The 19,524-nt window shown below is 38.3% G+C and overlaps 1 protein-coding gene across 7 annotated transcripts in view; it reads left to right on the forward strand.

The window, feature by feature from the left end:
* ZFAT (zinc finger and AT-hook domain containing) overlaps window positions 1-19,524 on the forward strand; it is a 271,720-nt gene that overhangs the window by 18,200 nt on the left and 233,996 nt on the right. The window lies entirely within an intron of this gene.

Here is a 19,524-nt window from a genome sequence, read left to right on the forward strand (position 1 = left end):
CAGTTTTGACCGTCTAATGTAGTAGGTGATATGGCATTCTCTATCTTCTAGGTCATATGGGGGTAAAATGATCTCCATTTTATGGTCTCCGTTATCCATCTCCTGGGCCTTATAAGAGAAGGGAACTAGAATTTTAGAAGTGTGCACTGAGAAAATTGGACTCAAGTTAGTAGCCTAAAAAACAGTAAAACCAAGTTGTGTGTGAATAACAATTTTTCCCCCTTTATTTTGTGCAGATTGAGGAACTGAGCTATAGGGGTATTTTTAATGAAAGGTGAATAAGCTATCCGTAGCTTGTACAGAAAACATCTCCAGCTATACTAAATATAAAACTGTCAACTCTCCGAAGGTCTCTGCAGTAATTACTCATCCTTCTCAGTTGACAGCGACGGCGTGTAGCACAGGTGAGAGCTGCCTCCGGAGCCAGCCTGTGCGAGGGGTTCAGAGCCCAGCCCACCAGCTCCTGTGTCGCTCTGGGCAGACTGCTTTCTGTCTCACACTCATTTACAAAAAGAGGATAATACTACCTACCTAACAGGGCCGCTAGGAGGATTAAATGAATTAATATGTGTGAAGCACTTAGAACACTAGATAAGTGTTAACTATTCTTATTATTGATGCATATCTATCATACATTTTAAGTGGCCAGTTTTCATAGAGAGTTTGGCATTTGAACTGGGCCTTAAAGGATAAACAGGATTTGTAAAAATGAAATAAAAAGAATTTAAAATGGGGAAAGCTGTGTGGAAAAAAAAGTTGCAAAGAAGAGGTGAAGAAGCTTTTCCCCTCCTTTTCTCCTTCCATTTATTGCTTACTAGCTTTACACCTGCTGCAGAGCTCAGCGTTGATGAGTGTTACATAATCGTATTCAGCCCTCATGATAACCCTACCAGATAGGTATTTTAAAATCTCATTTTACAGATGGGAAAGTAGCCATAGAAGAGTAAAGTCACTTTTTCGGAGTCACCAAGTTAAATGCTTGGCCTAGTTCTGACTGTAAAGCTCAGGTTCTTAATTATCATCCAGTACTTCCTTCCTAAGAGTAGACTATCAGAAGATGATTCCAAAACATATTTTAAAAGAATGCTCTGGGGTTGGCGTTCTAGACATTCATAGAATTATGATTATTGGGGATTAACAGGGATGCACGTGATCACTTTGTCACAGTGAAAGACTCTGGATACTGTGTACGCTAGTCATTTCAAAAGATTGAAGAGAAACACGCGTGCCAGTGCTTGCCGAACATATCGCTGTTCCCCGTCATTGTAACAGTGTGGAGGTGCTTGTTTTTTCTGAACTGAGGATGGCAACACTGGGTTGTTGAAGTTTTTATTATTTTTCTCATCAGAAATTATACAAATTTCCCTTGGACTTCAGTGCCTCAACTTTAGTTGCCTCAAATTGACTGCTGTTTGAGTACCCTTTTCAGTTCCTTACATCTTAGGTGTGTCTACAATTCTTCTTCCCCGTCTTCAGCATTTTTGGTTTCATGTCCATGGGGTTTGTCTGGAACATCCTCATACTTTTTCGTCTCAAGGAGCTCACTGGCCTTGACTTGAATTTTAAATTGTTCTGTCCCCGTGTACTACTTCCTTCCATTAATTAGCTGATGCCTGTTGTTTTCCCTCTGTAGTTTTAATGCCTTCTATACTATTTAAAACTACTCTTGCCAGAAGATACAGCCAGCAACTCAGGTGCTAGCCTTTATAAAACTAGAATCAGACTAAAATGAACTAGAATCTTGGTAACTAGTATCTTTCCCTAGAATTTATATCTTTCTCTCTGCTTTTAAGAGAAAAAAAAATCAGAGATTTAGCCAAAAATTTCAAAAGGAAAAGCAGAAACATGCAGGATTTATCAGTGAACCATTCACGTCGGCTGTGTAGGCCATAAGAAACTTTGAAGGTTTTTACTTTTACTGTACCTTTTACTTACTAATTTTTTTTACTCATCCCCATCATCATGAAGCAGGCCTTCATGACCTGTCTGGACCATTGCAGCGGTCTTACAGCCAGTTATTCTTCCCAGCTCCTCTGTTTTGGATCACGTATATCAGCAGCAGTCTGATCTTTCTTAAACAGGCATCTAATCTTGTGTCTTAAACGTCTTCTCTGGCTCCTCGTTGCCTGTAGTATTATCTAAATCTCTAACATGCTGCACTCAACCTTGGAGCCTCTTCTAGAGGTGGTAAGCTCCATGAGAACAGGTATTTTATCCACCACTTCCCCCATAGCTAGATCAGTGTCTGAAACAGCTGTTCACTCCATAAATATTCTAGGCCAGGGCTTCCCAAAAACAGGTCCTGGGTTTGCCTCTCATAGGTTACAGGTTTGTTGAGAAGCATTGGTGGGTGCCTTCCACCTTTGGGATGGCCAGATGGAGCCTGGCTCATCCAGGACTCCACTGAGAGTAACTGGAGTCTAAGGTCTCTGCCTGATGACTGGTGGTGTGCTGAGCGCAGGCAAGAAGATGCTCTGCGACCTGCATATCTGCTTTAGCTGCCCACTTCAGAGCGTCCCACTGCCCACGTAGGTGAGAGGCCATGGGGCTGCTGGAGAGTTTATGATGCAGGTGCCTGAGCAGCACAGCCAAAGGTGCTGCCACTCAGAAGTGAGGGTAGACTCACAGGAGGTCAGTCCCGGGTTCCCAGCTTCTGGTAGAAGCCTCCTCTGTCTTCACTTACGTTGGATACGTTTGTTACTTCTGTGCTGATATTCCCATTTAGTAGCATTCAGGTTAGCCATGGGCTGACCAGTCCATGAACTATATAATTAAAACCAAGTTTATCTTTTATAATTTTAGATTTTAAAACCTTTCTTCACTTTAAAGTGAAAACGAAGAGTAGTGTTTATAGTATTGTGTTGGCCAAAAGGTTCGTTCGGTTTTTTCCGTAAGATGGCTCTAGTAGCACTTAGTTGTCTTTAACTTCATTCAAAACCATTTTGTTAGATTGTATGTGACAGCCGTCATATCAGCGTGCATTTCAAAAAAAAGGCTTATCAAAATTGGTGAATTTTTATGTAGCCATTTTAATATTGAAGATGGAAGAAAAAAACATTTTCGGCATATTATGCTTTATTATTTCAAGAAAGGTAAAAATACAACCAAGACGCAAAAAAAGATTTGTGTAGCGTGTGGAGAAGGTGCTATGACTGAACAAACGTGTCAAAGGTGGTTTGCGAAGTTTCATCCTGGAGATTTCTCACTGGACGATGCTCCAGTCAGGTAGACCAGTTGAAGTTGATAGCGATCAAACTGAGACGTTAATTGAGAACAGTCAACGTTATACCAAGCAGGAGACAGCCGACATACTCAAAATATCCAAATCAAGCGTTGGAAATCATTTGTACCAGCTTGGTTATGTTAATCGCTTTGATGTTTGGGTTCCACATAAGTTAAGCCAATAAAACCTTCTTGACTGTATTTCCCCATGCGATTCTCTACTTAAACGTAACAAAAACATTCCGTTTTTAAAACAAACTGTGACGGGGATGAAATGTGGATACTGTACAATAATGTGGAACGGGAAAGATCTTGGGGCAAGCGAAATGAACCACCACCAACCACGCCAAAGGCTGGTCTTCATCCAAAGAAGGTGATGTTGTGTATGAGGTGGAATTGGAAGGGAGTCCTCTATTTTGAGCTCCTCCTGGAAAACCAAACGATTAATTCCAATAAGTACTGTTACCAATGAGACCAACTGAAAGCAGCACTCGATGACAAGCGCCCAGAATTAGTCAACAGAAAATGCATAATTTTCCATCAGGATAACGCAAGACCGCATGTTCTTTGATGACCAGGCAAAAACTGTTACAGCTTGGCTGGGAAGGGAAGTTCTGATTCATCTGCCATATTCACCAGACATTGCACCTTCAGATTTCCATTTATTTCGGTCTTTACAAAATTCTCTTAACGGAGAAATTTTCAGTTTCCTGGAAGACTGTATAAGGCACCTGGAACAGTTCTTTGCTCAAAACGATAAAAAGTTTTGGGAAGTTGGAATTATGAAATTGCTTGAAAAAAGGCAGAAGGTAGTGGAACAAAAGGGTGAATACGTTGTTGAATAACGTTCTTGGTGAAAATGAAAAATGTGTCTTTTAGTTTTACCTAAAAACTGAAGGCACTTTTTGGCCAACCCAATATTACTGTCATTATATCATTACTGATGGATGGGCCTAGTTAGCCTGTTTAGTGTGAAAGCGGCCAGAGTTGTTGATGTTCCTTTGTTTTTGTTTTTCGCCCAGGTCAGTTAATGCCACGTCAAAGAGAATTCTGTAGAACTCTGTTGTCTTCACACAAACCATGACCCTCATGGTTGTCAGGTCTTTCAGATGCAGACTCATGCTTTCAGGGGGAAGATTTTCAAGAAAGTGTAGGTACAAACCTGTAAACGCTATTAACATCTATATAGTGTTTTATTGTTTCAAATATGCTTTTATACTCACATAATTTTATTTGTTTAAACTTCACAGCCACTCTGTGAGGGTTATTTTTAATTTCACATTATAGGATTTTCTTATTTTACAGATTGGGACACTGATTCTGAGTAGTTAAGTAACTTAAAAGTCACACAACCAGTATATCAGTGGAAGTGCAAGGATTTGATCGAACAGGTGTGACTTCAGGGAAACAATGTAAACAGACTTCATGGAAGATAAATTACTAGGAGAGTCATTTATACCTCTTGTCCTTAGAAAAGGATTCTTTTTCTCAAGTAAAGCATTAAGTAGATTCCTTACTAGAAAAGCCTGAAAAATTGAAAACAGTATTTAAAACTAAATAGATATAAATGGATAATTTCTGAAGATTAAAACAGCTTTGAAAAAAATAAAATAAAATTCAAAAAAAAAACAGCTTTGAAATTAGGACATACATAGTGAGAAGCATGACATCCATTTAAGGTTTCACATGTAGAGGTATGTCTAATATATGTGTGTGGATATATACTCTCTGTGTCACTAAGGTTTACAGTTAGGGTTTCTTAGATCCTTATTTGTTGAAATCTCCTTTTGCTTGTACATTGAGGCTGAAGTTGGCAATTTTCCTTCCAGGTGTGGATTTTGACAATGAAGTACACTTGTTGAAATGTGAACTGCATCATCGTGATGCATTTATATGGTGCTACCCTCCAGGATTATGGGAAATTTTCAGCGTTGTAGTTTGGCTTATGGTATATATGAATCATGGGGAGCACTCTAGGTCTGTGAGTTACCGGTTTTGTTTTGGGTGCAGTTCATGGTGTTTAAGTCTCTAAAAAAGAGTTTGGAGCCTCTTGCATCCTGTTGGCTGAAGAGACTCTGCCTTGGGACTTCTCTGGTGGTCCAGTGGTTAAGAATCCGCCTTACAATGCAGAGGACGTGGGTTCAGTCCCTGGTAAGGGAACTAAGATCCCGCATGCCGCGGGGCAGCTAAGTCCGTGCGCTGCAACTACTGAGCCTGCGTGCCGCAACAAAGAGCCTGCGTGTCACAATGAAGGACCCCGCATGCCACAACGAAGATCCCACGTGCGGCAACTAAGACCTGGCCTAGGCAAATAAATAAATAATAAAAAAAAAAAAAAGAGAGAGAGAATCTGCCTTTCAGTTACCTGAGTGCTGTGGGACCACAGACCTGCTCAGCTTACCTGATGTAAGTGGTCTTAACACTCACAGCCAGCTGTGTGTCACTGGTGACTAATTTTACCCTGTTTATGACCTAGGACTTTCAGTGGGCAGTATTTGAAGAATCTGAAAGGATTCTTAAAAATCTAAAAATCTTGAGACTCTAAAAATCTGTCTGCCATTCAACTCACTGTCAGTTTTGACTATGGTCAGAGAATTTTATTTTAAAAAATACAGGGACTTCCCTGGTGGTCCACTGATTAGGAGTCCAGGCTTCCACTGCAGGGGACACGGGTTCTATCCCTCGTCAGGGAACTAAGATCCCGCATGCCATGCGGTGTGGTGACAAACATTAAAACAATTTTTTTAAAATTTAAAAATACAAATTTCTGATTGCCCTATAGTTTAATAAAAAGTGTTTGATCATTTTATCCAGAACACTGCCCTACCCTACCTCCCTTCAGGTTTGAAGCATTCCTGGGCAAACTTTTTTTCAGTAAGTACATAACAAATCAGTGCTTATATGTAGCTATATGGCACCCCTATCATGGAAAGCTACACTTTCTTTGTTCCGAGCATTAATGGAGAAAATGCATAATTACACTGAAATGGTAAACTAAATTATCCATTAACACTTCCTGGGGTTTTAATATAACCTCTCTCTACCCAAAAGGCAACATGCATTTCGTCCGTAATATCAAGGCTGCATTTTAAGTGAATAGTTTTTTCATTTTTGATCTGTAATGGCGATTAGGGTGACCAGTTAGTCCTTGTTTGCCCAGGACTGTCCTGGTTTTAAAACTGATAGTCCCTTTCAGTCCCAGACAAACCCTAATGCAGGGCTAGTGGTCACCCTAACAGAGAGCTCTTCTGTCAGTGGGCTTAAGGCATGTTATTGGAACTATGGTAAAAACCTAGATCAGTGGTTAAAAGAATTTAGTGTGTATCAGAATTACCTGGAAGGCTTGTAAAACAGTGATTTCTGGGTCTCGTTCCCCCTAATTCCTGATCCATTAGGTTTGGGGTAGAAGCCTGATAATTGCTTTGCTAACAGTTTCATGGGTAGAGCTGAGGCTGCTGGTTTGGGGTCAAGCCATGTGCAGTGTGAGTGTGATGGTGTTTTATTCAGATTTGTGAGGAAAAGGAAGTGCTTCTCTGCTGACGAGCCTAAGCACTAACCGTCCCAAAGGGTGTTTGTGTGTCTGAGCTGTGATCATGCAGCAGAAAAAACAGCTGATCCCGTTAGAGGTGACAGAAATGGGGGGAAAGTTAAAAAAAAAAAAAAAAAAAGTCGAATTAAAAACAAGTCATTTATACACATGCATATGTATGTATACACACACATGCACATACACACTGTATATACACACATATAGTAAGTTTTTTAGGTAAACTTTCATTTGATAATCAATTTGAATATCACATAAAGTAGCTGATATGCGTCGTTACTTCCAGAGAACACATATTCATTATTATAGCAGAACTGATTTAAGCTGGGTGTAGTAGGGATGATAGTACCCACCTGGCCTGCTTCTCAGAGTTATCACTATGAAAATCCATATGAAAGGTGTGAACATGCTCTGCAGACATAAGATGTCATGGCGATGATTATCATGTACTTTACAACGGAGCACTGCTTTTCGGCGCTTTCATCTTCATCACCTCATTGATTGTTTTCAAGTATTTCAGTTTGCCAGGCTTATTTGTCCTCAGAGGTAGTCACCATGTAGGTGGTTCCTGGATAGTGGCTCATAGTCAGTGGCTGAGCTTGCTCAAATCACTTCTCCAGTTTGTACCTTCTTCCTCATCTGTAGGGTAGAATTAATGCCTGTTCTACTACTAACCTTTACAACTAGTTATAAAGCTAACTTGAGAAACTGTATGAAAACACGTTCAAGCCTCTGTTACATATGGCAATTGGTAATAATGAGTAAATCATAAATAAGCCTCAAAGAACAGGAAGCATATTGTCTATCCTAAGCCCTTCATCACTTTATAAATTTTTCAAATGGATTGAGTTTATTAATTTAAATATCATTTTATCATTTTCTTTTCCTTATTTTTTTAATCTCTGCTTTTTTTTTTTTAACATGAAGCATATAGAGGATGATAAGTATTATTGAATAGGTTGAAAAAGAGAATAGAATATCTTCTGGGGTATCTGGGTTTTTTTGTTTCTTTTAATGTGGGCGTTTTCTGCTCCATAGCCTTTATTACTGGTCTGTGAGTTCTTGCCTTTTGCCAGCCTTTTTTCCCAGTCCCACCCTTCTTTCCTTAAGACTCGGCATATAACCTCTCTGCTACTAGTCCAAACAGCTTCCCTACCTTAGATTTCTCTTAGAGGATGCAAAATCTAGGCCAACTGAGAAGGTATTTTTTTTCAGCATGTTTATCTTAAGTTACAAAATGGTATTTCTTAACTATTTTCTTAACGTAGTCTAGTACAAGTTCCTGTGCCCAGGAAAACTTCCTTATAATAATACAGTTGCCTCTCGGTATCTGCGGGGCATTTGTGCCAGACCCACCACAGACTCCAAAACCTGCAGGTGCTCAAGTCCCATAGCCGGTCCTCCACATCCATGCTCCCGTATGTGCAGATTCAGCCAACTGCGGATCTTGTAATACTGTATGTATTGGAAAAAATCTGCATATAAGTGCATCCAAGCAGTTCAAACTGTTGTTCAAATGTCAGCTGTACTTTTGAGGAATAATGTCTTCATTATGGGTTGTCACACTGAAGGGAATGTATTAGGTATCTAACTCGTTTTCAGCATTGTACTTGTGGGATCTGTGGTGTGACAGAATCTGTGGCAAAATGTGGCCTGGCATACATTATATGTGGATACTCAAAACTATCATTGACAGATTGATTTGGCAAACATTTCCAGTTTCTGCACAGTAGCACTATGCCAGCCAACAGTTCATACCCATTTCTGTCTGAACAGCAGATTGTTTGTATGAATCTAATGTGTGTTTTGCCCGTTCTTATAAAAATTTGTAAAGGGAAAAGTAAAGTGCTAACACTAGTAGTAAGAATGGTAGCTCTCAAGTATGTAATACATTTGTGACAAATATGGAAATCATTAAGCACACCAAAAATTGTTAATCTTTAGCCTCAGCTATACCTTCATTAGATTTGACCTGCTTACTCTGTTTTTGATGATGAATAAAAGAACAAAAAGAACATTTATGAAATATAGATTATATATTATTATTATAGTTTGTGTCTAGAAGATACTTTTTAATTACAGAATGTATTTCATAATGGATTTTCTTATAATATATTTAATTATTCAACTTCTGTACATTTAATTTTCAACTGTCTTCAAGAATACATCATAAGTGGACTTCCCTGGTGGTGCAGTGGTTAAGAATCCGCCTGCCAATGCAGGGGACACAGGTTTGAGCCCTGGTCCAGGAAGATCCCACATACCGCAGAGCAACAAAGCCCGTGCACCACAACTACTAAGCCTGCGCTCTAGAGCCCGCGGGCCATAACTACTGAAGCCCATGTGCCCTAGAGCGCACGTGCCACAACTGCTGAGCCCATGCACCGCAACTACTGGAGCCCGTGTGCTCTAGGGCTCGAGTGCCTCAGCTACTGGGCCCATGTGCTGCAACTACTGAAGCCCGCGCGCCAAGAGCCCGTGCTCTGCAGCAAGAGAAGCCACTGCAGTGAGAAGCACGCACACCTCAATGAAGAGTAGCCCCCCACTTGCCGCAACTAGAGAAAGCCCGCGCACAGCAACAAAGACCCAACGCAGCCAAAAATAAATTTAAATAATAATAATAAAATAAATAAAAAAACCAGCATTTTTTAAAAAAAAATAATACATCATAAGCAAATGTATAACATTTGACAAAATTCCCTAATAACCCTGAAGAAAATATTCTGTGTATTATAGAATTATGTGTGAGTTAAATATAGTAGCTCTGATAAACATTTCTGTCATTTGATCAACCTTTAAAAAAAATTAAACTGAGAACAGAGGGGGAAATTGTTTGAAGGAGAGAGTTGTAATCACTGGTTTATTGCAACTTAATGTGCAGCATCCTAATTAGTCAAGTATCATGTACCTATCTAGGCATGAAATAACTATTTTTTTCCTAATTTAAATCTGGAAATTTTCAATTGTAGAACAGCTTGAATAGCCTTCCTTGGAAATAGCCACTGGGTTTTTTTTTTGTTTTTTTGTTTTTAAGGTATTTGTCTTCAGAAACAATGAAGGTCATCTTGTATCCATAGAGACCACATGCACTTTCCTCATTATTTCCAGCATTATTTCTGTAATGGGTAGAGTTATTTATGATATTTAAACCAAAAAAATTTTTTTTCAGAAAGCAACTTTAAATATTATAACACGGTAAATATCAATGACTGAAATTACTTACTCCATAGTTTCTCAAAGAAATTAATTAATATTAGAAAATTAGTAGCCTCTCAAAATTGTGTATATTGGTGTGTTCAGCAGTTATCCTGCAGGGTGTGTGTGTGTGTATGTATGTTCATTTCTTGGAAATCACTGAAAATTGTAGACTCTAATTGTTTTAATTGTTTTTTTAAGAGACAATAATTTCACATGCTTTAGATTAAAGCAAATCTTGGTTTCAGTGGAGTGCAGATTTTTTATATTTCACCTAGTCTTCCGTCTCTCTTTCAGGAAAGTGGTGTGGGAAACAAAACGGTTTCAGTGTATTATTGTTTTATAAACAAAGCCAAGGTCATGAGTCTGTTTGCTTATTATCTGCTTTGCTTTGTTCATTTCCATGGACTGCACATCCCTAACCTAAATCAGCTGGGGACAGGGGAAGAAAATATTAGACACTCGGTATCAGTAAAACCCACTGTATTAGCAATCTAAATTAGGACACTTTTGTTAATGAAGAGAGTCGCTTTTAATGATAATATCAGGGCAACAGTCATAAACTGGGACTGTTTCAGGCAGATGTATGGTCACTCTGATCATTAGGGTTGTCATTCTAGTGTGTTGTTTATTATTAATTCTGAAACTCTGGGTTTAGGGAGAGAAAAACCTCAGTTTTGCATGTAGCAAAGAGAAAATGTATCTTGTAGGATAACTGGGTAAAATCTTTAATGTTACATATTTGCCAAGATAACTTTATAATGCATATTGTCTTTTGTAATTTATTTAGGAAAAAATTGCTGTTGATAAACCGCTTATCTCTTGCCAATGAATAGCATTAACTTTATCACTTTTGTCCCAAGATGTCACAGATAGCGTTCAGGACTAAAAAGCCTATCCGTCATTAGATAAAGATGGTGACTGGCAACATTTGTGTTTATTCCTTCTGTTAATTGGTTGTCCAGAAAGTCTGTTGTTGTAAACATCCCCGACTGGAAGCTGTAAGACATAGCTAAGCTTTCAGTCAGATGTTTGCTGCTACCGGCTCTTCACAGACACCATTTCAGGATAGTTATATCTAAGAAGCAGAACAGGGGAGGCTATAAAATGTGTGGAAAAACACCAGGAATCTTTAGGTTTCTTCATTTACTGCTCTCTGTGAGAATGCATGTTTTATGCTAGAGTTTAGTGTGGGATGCTGTCCTAAGAACAGGATATCCTGTAGCAGATGCCATCTGAGCTTCCCAGACTTAAGATGCTGCTGGGCCTTAGAGAATTTAGTTAAAAAAAAATTTTTTTTTCCACTATGGGTTCTTATTTCTGTTTTTGCCCTGGCAGTGAACTTTCATTCTTTATTGCCTTTCCAAGTAGGCTAGAGTTTAACTTCCCAACAGTTCAGAAGACTGATCTCCTCCTTTAGAAATTCTGGAGACGTTATTGGGAGCACATTTATCACCACCACCCCACCCTACCGCCCAGCAGTACACAACCGAGACATTTCAGTTTTCTCTGTAGTGAAGAAGCATACAAACTTCGTCTCTCGCCTCTCAACCCCCTGCCCCCCCCCCAACTTCCTGTTCTCCACCCGGAATGATGTCACAGCTCCTAGTCAGAACTGTCCTCTAAAAACTTGGAGGACTTTAAACCACTGAGCCTATTTGCAACATTCACCATTGGTTATATTTGTCTTACTTTATTGAGTGTATTTTCCTGAGTATTATCACTTGCCTTTTCTCTTCCTCATTAGAATGTGGATGCCTTGTGAGCAGGTGCGCTGTATCTATTTTTTGTGTTCCCTCTCAGTGCTGAACAATACAGGGCTTTTCTCGCAGGTGACATTCAGGGCAGGCTATTGATAACGTATAATTGTACAACAGCTCTTTTTCTGAGTTTTGAAAATTTGTTTTCTTATCTCTATTTGTCTTTTAGACACTGGGAAACATTTCTATTTATTGAAATCTTTCTCTTCAATAAAGCTTTGGTATTTTTATCATGTACTAATATTAAACTGCTAAACATGTTACTGTGTTAGGTTCAGTGCATAATTAAACCAAAAGGTAAAGTTCTTGCTAATTTTTTACATGCATATCTTCCTTGATTAGATCATAAGCTTTCTGAGGGTGAGGACATTATATCTTTATAATTACCAGTTTCCTGCCGTCTGTGTCCAGTAGAGCACCTTGCCTGTATGGGGCCCCACTAACAATTTTGTTTTGTTGCAGCAGTGTCTACTATTTGCTTATATCTTTTATACAGATGAGCAAATGACAGTTTGGGTCATAATGTAGCTGCCCAGATGTATTCGTGCTGCAGCACTGATTCTTAAATGCTCCTTTGTGCTAGTTTACAAGACTTACGTGGCCAGAGTGGAGGGAGGTGGCATAGGTAGTTGCTTCAGACATAGGTAGCTTTGCAAGTTGAAGTATAATTTTCAAGCTTGATGATTAGCATGCAGCAAGTATCCCTTCATGCTCAAATCTTAATAAACGTGCTTTATTAAGAGCTGTCCCTCTGATTTAGCACATTGGAGGCCTTGGGTTCCAGATAGCAGCAAACAGATAGGGCCATTTGCTCTAAGAGCTCAGGGAGTGTTCCCTGGAAAGGCAGAAAGAGTGCTCTGGTAATAGGGTTATTTTGTTAGACAAGGTGACATTGTTTCCTATGAAAAATTTTGTTACATAGCTTTGAAATTCAGTAAGGTAGATAGAAACTGCCTAGTTTAATAATTTGCCTAGCTGAATTTGAAAGACTTTTTAAAATGATAGCCCAGATCTATGCTAAAAGAAGGGTGGGTGTCCTGCACAAAGCTGTGGCACTCTGCACAGCCGTCCACTCATCCCTGGAGGCTCAGGATTAATGTACGATCTGTGTTACGTAACCTTTGTTCCATGTTATTCTGCCCTGATGAGAATCAGAGACCATGGCAGCTTTAATTCTGGATGCCCTTGCTTCAGTGTACTTCAGTACAACCTTTTAGTCATTTGCAGATGACTTCTTTATGTTTTAATTTGGAAGAACCACAAACTTCCCAGTGGCCTGCAAATTTAGCAATTGACTATACAGAACAAATGCTTTAAAATGTTAGAGTATTAGTATTTGCCAGTGAACCTGTAACAGCTTATTTCCCCATTCTTTAACTTAGTATTGAGGAAGACGTGTGTGGTCTTTATTGACAGGTCTTAGAAACCTCAGGAATTCTTTACTAAGAAGATATTTTGATCTAGTTAATATTGAAAGTAAAACATTTTTAGTTACTGACTACCATTTTCTGAAAATGACAGGTTTTTTCCTTAGCATTTGCTTTGAGATTCCTTAGGGGTTACTTTTTTTTTTTTTTTTTAATTTATTTTATTTATTTATTTATTTATTTATTTTGGCTGTGTTGGTTCTTTGTTTCTGTGCGAGGGCTTTCTCTAGTTGCGGCAAGCGGGGGCCACTCTTCATCGCGGTGCGCGGGCCTCTCACTATCGCGGCCTCTCTTGTTGCGGAGCACAGGCTCCAGACGCGCAGGCTCAGTAGTTGTGGCTCACGGGCCCAGTTGCTCCGCGGCATGTGGGATCTTCCCAGACCAGGGCTTGAACCCGTGTCCCCTGCATTGGCAGGCAGATTCTCAACCACTGCGCCACCAGGGAAGCCCCAGGGGTTACTTTTTTAAGCAGACAACTACAGAATTGTCTTCAAGTTCATTTCCAATTAGATATGCTCGTGTACAAATATTCTTGGTTAAAATTACATTGTTGGACGGATCTTCATTGGTCTTGATGCCCGAGTCCCTTTTACGCAGAGGCAGAGGTGGCGTGGGGTGACCCGGAAGTGGGCAGTGAGCTTTGGATCCCAGCGTGCCGTCCTCATTGCATGCAGAGGGCTCTGACTGTGGCCCCTTCCGTTCCTCTGGTTAAAACTTTATTCACTGAGCGAATGTGCCTCTATTTGCTGTGTGTATTCAGGGAAAAAAAAATGTCAAGTTTGAGTATCAGTCTGAACTTAATTACTTTTCAAAATTATGCTTTTTCAGGCTGTCTCTGCCACAGTTTCCCCAGCCTGGTTCATTATGGGTGGACATGTGATGGGTGTTTTGACATTGCCTCCCCCCCCCGCCCCCCAAATCTGTAGCATATGACAGACTTTCTAACAGTTTGATGTTCACTGCTATCTTTGCTCTGGCTATCCAACATATTTGATGAAACAATTTAATCTTCAATCCACTGTTTTTCGAATATTAGCATGTATCAGAATTACTTGGAGGGATTATTAATTAAAATACAGATTGCTGGGCCTTGCGAGAGCTTCTCATTCAGTAGGTCTGAGGTGATGCTTGAGAATGTGCATTGTTCTTCCTAAATTCCCAAGTGCTGCTGGTGCTGCTGTCCTGGGTCCAGGCTTTCAGAAGCGCGGAGCTCATCTTACATTCTTTTCCCTGTTCGGTATTATGCCCAGTTAGCGACTGAAGAAAAATACGCATAAAATCCCCAACTTAAAAACATGTAGTAATCCAAAAGTTTGTTTTGAAAAAGGTTTGTTGGAAACCTGAGACCCATTTTTCTCGCAGAGAAAGCATCATATTAATTGTCTAGCCCACAAAACCTATTTGAATACATTTGCAAAGAAAAGCAGAAGGAAAAAATAGTATTGCAGTGGAATACTTGAAACAAGAAAACAATATACTTGTGGGGAAAAAAAAAAAATGTGTGTGTTTAATCTTGAGAACTGGTGCTTCAGGAGAAGTAGCCCGAAGAGGACGAGAGAGGCCAGGTAGAGACGGGAGGTTCCTGAAGGTCCTGGAATGCCTCTGAAATTCCAGAGATTTTTAGAATTTGCTGGCAGTGGTTCTTATATTTAATTTTACTTCCAAATTTGAGGATTTCCTCTTCGTTGGTGCAAGTGTACTGATCGGGCCACATATGCTTCGTAGAGGTATCGGTGGTAATATTTTTGTTAATCAGAGGAATGCAAAGAGACGAGGGATTTCTGAGAGGCAACTTAGCAACACTTGGGCCAGTAGAAGGTGTACTGAGATCAGAGTATGGGAGAGACGTTACTGAGGCGAACTTAACTGAATTATGAGTTGAGGGAGGAGATGGGGAGAGGCTCGAGGAGGGGGAAGAGAAATGAGGAAAAGGAAGGCTACAGCTGAGCTTTGAGCTCCTCAGAGGTGTATTGTTAACTTTGTCTTTTACCCAAAACAGGAATCTCCTTCCTGAGGAAGAATGGGTGATTGATGCATCGTCAAGGCCATCAGCCGGGTTCCTCTAAATGCAAGTTCAGTTGTTTTGAAGAGAGGGATATTGGAAGATGAGAGGCTGTAAAATCAGCCACATTTAGATCGGGAACATTTACAAGATGTTTGCTTACATTGCCATAAATTATTTCAGTGAAAAGAATGTCACTTCTGCCTTTTCCCTTGCAGTTTAAACTTTGTCTCAAAATACTTTTTGATTTGACTTTTGCCTCATTTATGTCAATCATTGTAAGTCCTGCTTTAAACCGAGTTTTCAGTTCATGTAAACATCCTACACTCAGCTGTAATACATGGATCGGCTGGGAGGTGGATGTTTACTTCAGCTGACTTGGAATATCAACCATTAACATTGATGCAGGATTTGGCAAAAATAGTACACAGAGGCTTGATTTCTTTTTTTTTTTTTTGATTTCTTTTTTAATGTAATAACTATAAATTTTAATTACTGTCATATCTTTTCAGTTGTGTTATTGTATCTCTAACATGACATAAGACTCTGGGGTTTGGGGCAAAAGAATGTCTTGTTTGGTTGGTGACATCACACTTGTAGCCCTTTCAGTGTGCTCTGACAAGCAAGGGCTCTGATATTAGACACGTGTAGCCATCTGGCCTCTGCCAGTCAATTTGGTATGTGATTTGGAGGAGGGAAAGACGCTGTTTCACACTGCAAAATAGGTATGGTATCCACTTCACAGGGTGGTTGTAAGGATCGACCTCTGTGATGAATGCAAAGTGGTTCATTAGTCAGTTCCTGTCATGTTAACTCCTGATAAATGCTAACATGCTAGCTGTTGTTAATGCCAGCTATAATGCCTAATAATAGTACATAGCATATTTTAGGTGTTCAGTAAATAATTGCTGTTATGTTTAAAGTAGATCTAACTCTTTTTTTTGTGTGTGTGGGCTTCACTCCGGGCCTGGGGTACAGCCAGGTCAAGTGCCTGCTTTATTCAGACAGGAAATGCATGAATGGGGCTCAGCCCTAACTCATTTTTATTTTAGCAATAAAGATGATACCAACTTTCTGATTTGATGGAAATGGTTTGAATCTTTGAAATCACTGTAATTTAGTGGTAGAGTTTTGAAGCCCAGCTTCTTGAACTCATATCCTGGTACTGCCACTTAACTAGCTATGTTATTTTGAGGAAGTTATTACTCTCTCTGTTTCTTCTATCTGCTAAATTGGGATTTTAAGAGTACCTACCTAATAGGATTGTTATGAGATTAAATGGATTAATATTATAAATGAGTTAATACCAGTAAAGTGTTAGAATAATTCCTGGTACATACTAAGCTCCTGAAAAATGGTAGCTATTATTATTGTTATTACTATTATTATTATTTTAAACATGTGTTTGTCATCCTTTTTTTTCAGAGTATAGTTGTGCCATACATTTGTAAATAAAGACAAGGTAATACCTGATAACTAGTTCTAGGTATGAATTGTTTGATTTAAATGATATTGTCATATTTCATGCTTTTATTGAAAACACTCTACTTAAAATTAATTTTCTGTAACTTTGTTTTTCAACTCCATGAAATCAGCTCTACTTTTCTTTTTTTGGTGACACATCCACATTCTGTACAGGTAAAACACAAAGCAAACAACCACAAAATGAAAATGACTTAAGTACATATTATTCTTTCTAGCAGCTTGGAAAGTATCCATAAACTCTTATCTGTGCCTAAATCCAGAATTAGAATTCACGTTTGCTGCTTCTCCTCTGGAAGATATATATGTGTTATGAAAAATTCACAAATAAAAAATGTGAGGTCAAGGCAGGGAGACTTGTTCTTGAATAGGTGAGTGCGATCTTTCTAATTGTATTCTATTTGTTCAATATACTAAAGTTTTAAAATTTTCTTTTTATTAAGTGGGAGCTGTTCTGTTATGTACTTGGATGTAAAATGTATATTTCAGTGAGTTCCACATGTTCATTTAAAACTTGTCAAGTGCTTAGGTTATTTTCTAATTTATAATACTTCAAGAGAAATATTGCAGTGCATTATGGAAGCATCATATAACCTACGGGTAGTTTTATGAAATATATTTTTTCAGATTAAGCATATGTGAGAGTACCCCATCAGTTTACCTTTGAACCTCAGTGAACAAAATATAAAATTTTTCTTTCATATTCTCCAATATGAAAAAATATTTAACATATCATGTGGTTTAGGCTCCCAAATGGCCTATAGGTTAAATTCCTAATTTATAGTGTTTTTTAATTTATTGCTTTTTTTCTTTTGTTTAATAGCCCTGTATCTATATCTTTATATTCCATACTTTCCTGATTATATTATGGGGTCTTTGCTCGTTTGGGCTATCAGCTTTGCCTCACTTTATCACTTAGAAAAAACTCCACATGAAAGTTGAGTTATAGTTAAGTGAAAAAATTTTTTTCACTTTATCTGCTTTTAGTTAATACAGTAAATGATTCTGTTATACTGAGCTGTCTCCCACCCTTTAGAAAATACATGCCTTGATTTCTTTAAAAACCATACATTTATTAGAAATGTAAAAGAAATTTTTTTCTGATAAACATGTGCTTATCAGTTTTAAATGTTACAGAATCTGGGTAAATGTTAAAATGTCCCCATTTTCCCCCCTTATTTTCCAATTGTCATTTTTTATTTAATTGATTGATAGAGCACATAATATAAAGTTGGATTTTTCAATAATATTTGAATATGTTCTGAAATTAAACTCCAACTATTTTCTATCAAGTTTGAGGATTTGCTATCTCTCCTCATAATTATTTGCTATGCATTTGGCGTAAATTATTTAACTTCTTCCTGTTTCATTATATCTTTCTCATTTCATCGGTTCCCAATAGTAGGATTTTATGGTTCCAAACAAATGTGTCCTATGGCTTCAGTAATCGAAAAATGTCAGTTAAAATGGGGAATCTGATACACATGAGTTTACCTTTTAGTTCTATTCATTTCAGTTTTTTAAAAAAGCAATTCTACCATTAACATTAGCCTTAACTTCCTTTAATTTTATGGAAAAGAAGACATCCCAAGGGTGTTTGTATAATTTAATACACATTATTCCTGTGAGGCTGAGTAAAACTGTTCCGGGAATCAAAATCTTAGCAGTAGAACCTGTTCAGTCACTTAACTGTCTGTCTTGGGACTAACCAGATGCAGTTATAACTGGCTTAAAAGTTCTGACCTTTTCCTTGCTTATTTCAAAGTGATTCTTTAAAGACTGTTAAGCTATTTGTTTAGTATTTGTCCTACTGTCTAAAAATATTTAAAAACAGGGTTTGGGCTGTTTGTTTTGTTTTTTAAAAGTAGTTTGAGAAAGTTTCTTTGCTACTTGTTCTTCATGCAAATTTTATAGGAGTTCAAATTCCCTGGGAAAATAAGGGTTTTTGCAGGGTTTCTTTGATTGAAAAAGTATAAAAGGTCGCTAAAGGTATACAGTTGTCTTAATTTTGACATAAATTTTCCTTATACTATAGGTTATCTCTGAAAATTTTTGTTTTGGGTATCCTGTTTATATTTAATAATTGTTGTTTAAAATTATGTAGTAATATAGTCAGTAGCACAAAAAGATTCCATGTTAACCAGAATACTGGGTTATATTCAAGTAAAGGTACGAGTATGAATGAGAAACAGAGTTTGGGAACTGGGTACTGGCAAATCCTTAATTTTCAGATAACTTTCTTTGTTTTTTTTTTTTGAAGTTAACAATAACTCCTTTTTAAAAAATATTTATTAATTCATTACTTATTTATTTATTTATTTTGGCCACACCGGGTCTTAGTTGTGGCGTGCGGGCTTCTTAGTTGTGACATGCAGACTCTTAGTTGCGGCCCGCATGTGGGATCTAGTTCCCCGACCAGGGATCGAACTCGGGCCCCCTGCATTGGGAGCGCAGAGTCTTACCCACTGGACAACCAGGGACGTCCCTTCAGATAACTTTCTAAATGTGTGGTCATTCATTCTGTAATATTTAGAGTAAACGTGAAGAGTATATAAAAATATTCTCTTCACATTCACATACCACGGCCTGCCTTTTTCTTACACTCTGAATTATTAACAGTGGTGATCCTTCCAAGCTCTGTTGTGTTTTTACACACATATACTTTGGTCATATGGGTGGGATTTATAATACCATGAAATCATACTGTATATATATCTTATACTTTTTTTCATGCATTGGAGAACTTTCCATATCTATGCATCACATATTTTTTTTTTAGTTCCGTATATAAATATACCATAATGTACTTTTTTCCCTATTGGTGGAGCCATAGGTTGCTCCAGTATTTCACTGTTCTAGGCAGTCTTGCAAAATACAGAATATTTTGAT

Source organism: Balaenoptera ricei, chromosome 17 (assembly GCF_028023285.1).
Source record: "Balaenoptera ricei isolate mBalRic1 chromosome 17, mBalRic1.hap2, whole genome shotgun sequence".
Lineage (NCBI taxonomy): Eukaryota > Metazoa > Chordata > Mammalia > Artiodactyla > Balaenopteridae > Balaenoptera > Balaenoptera ricei.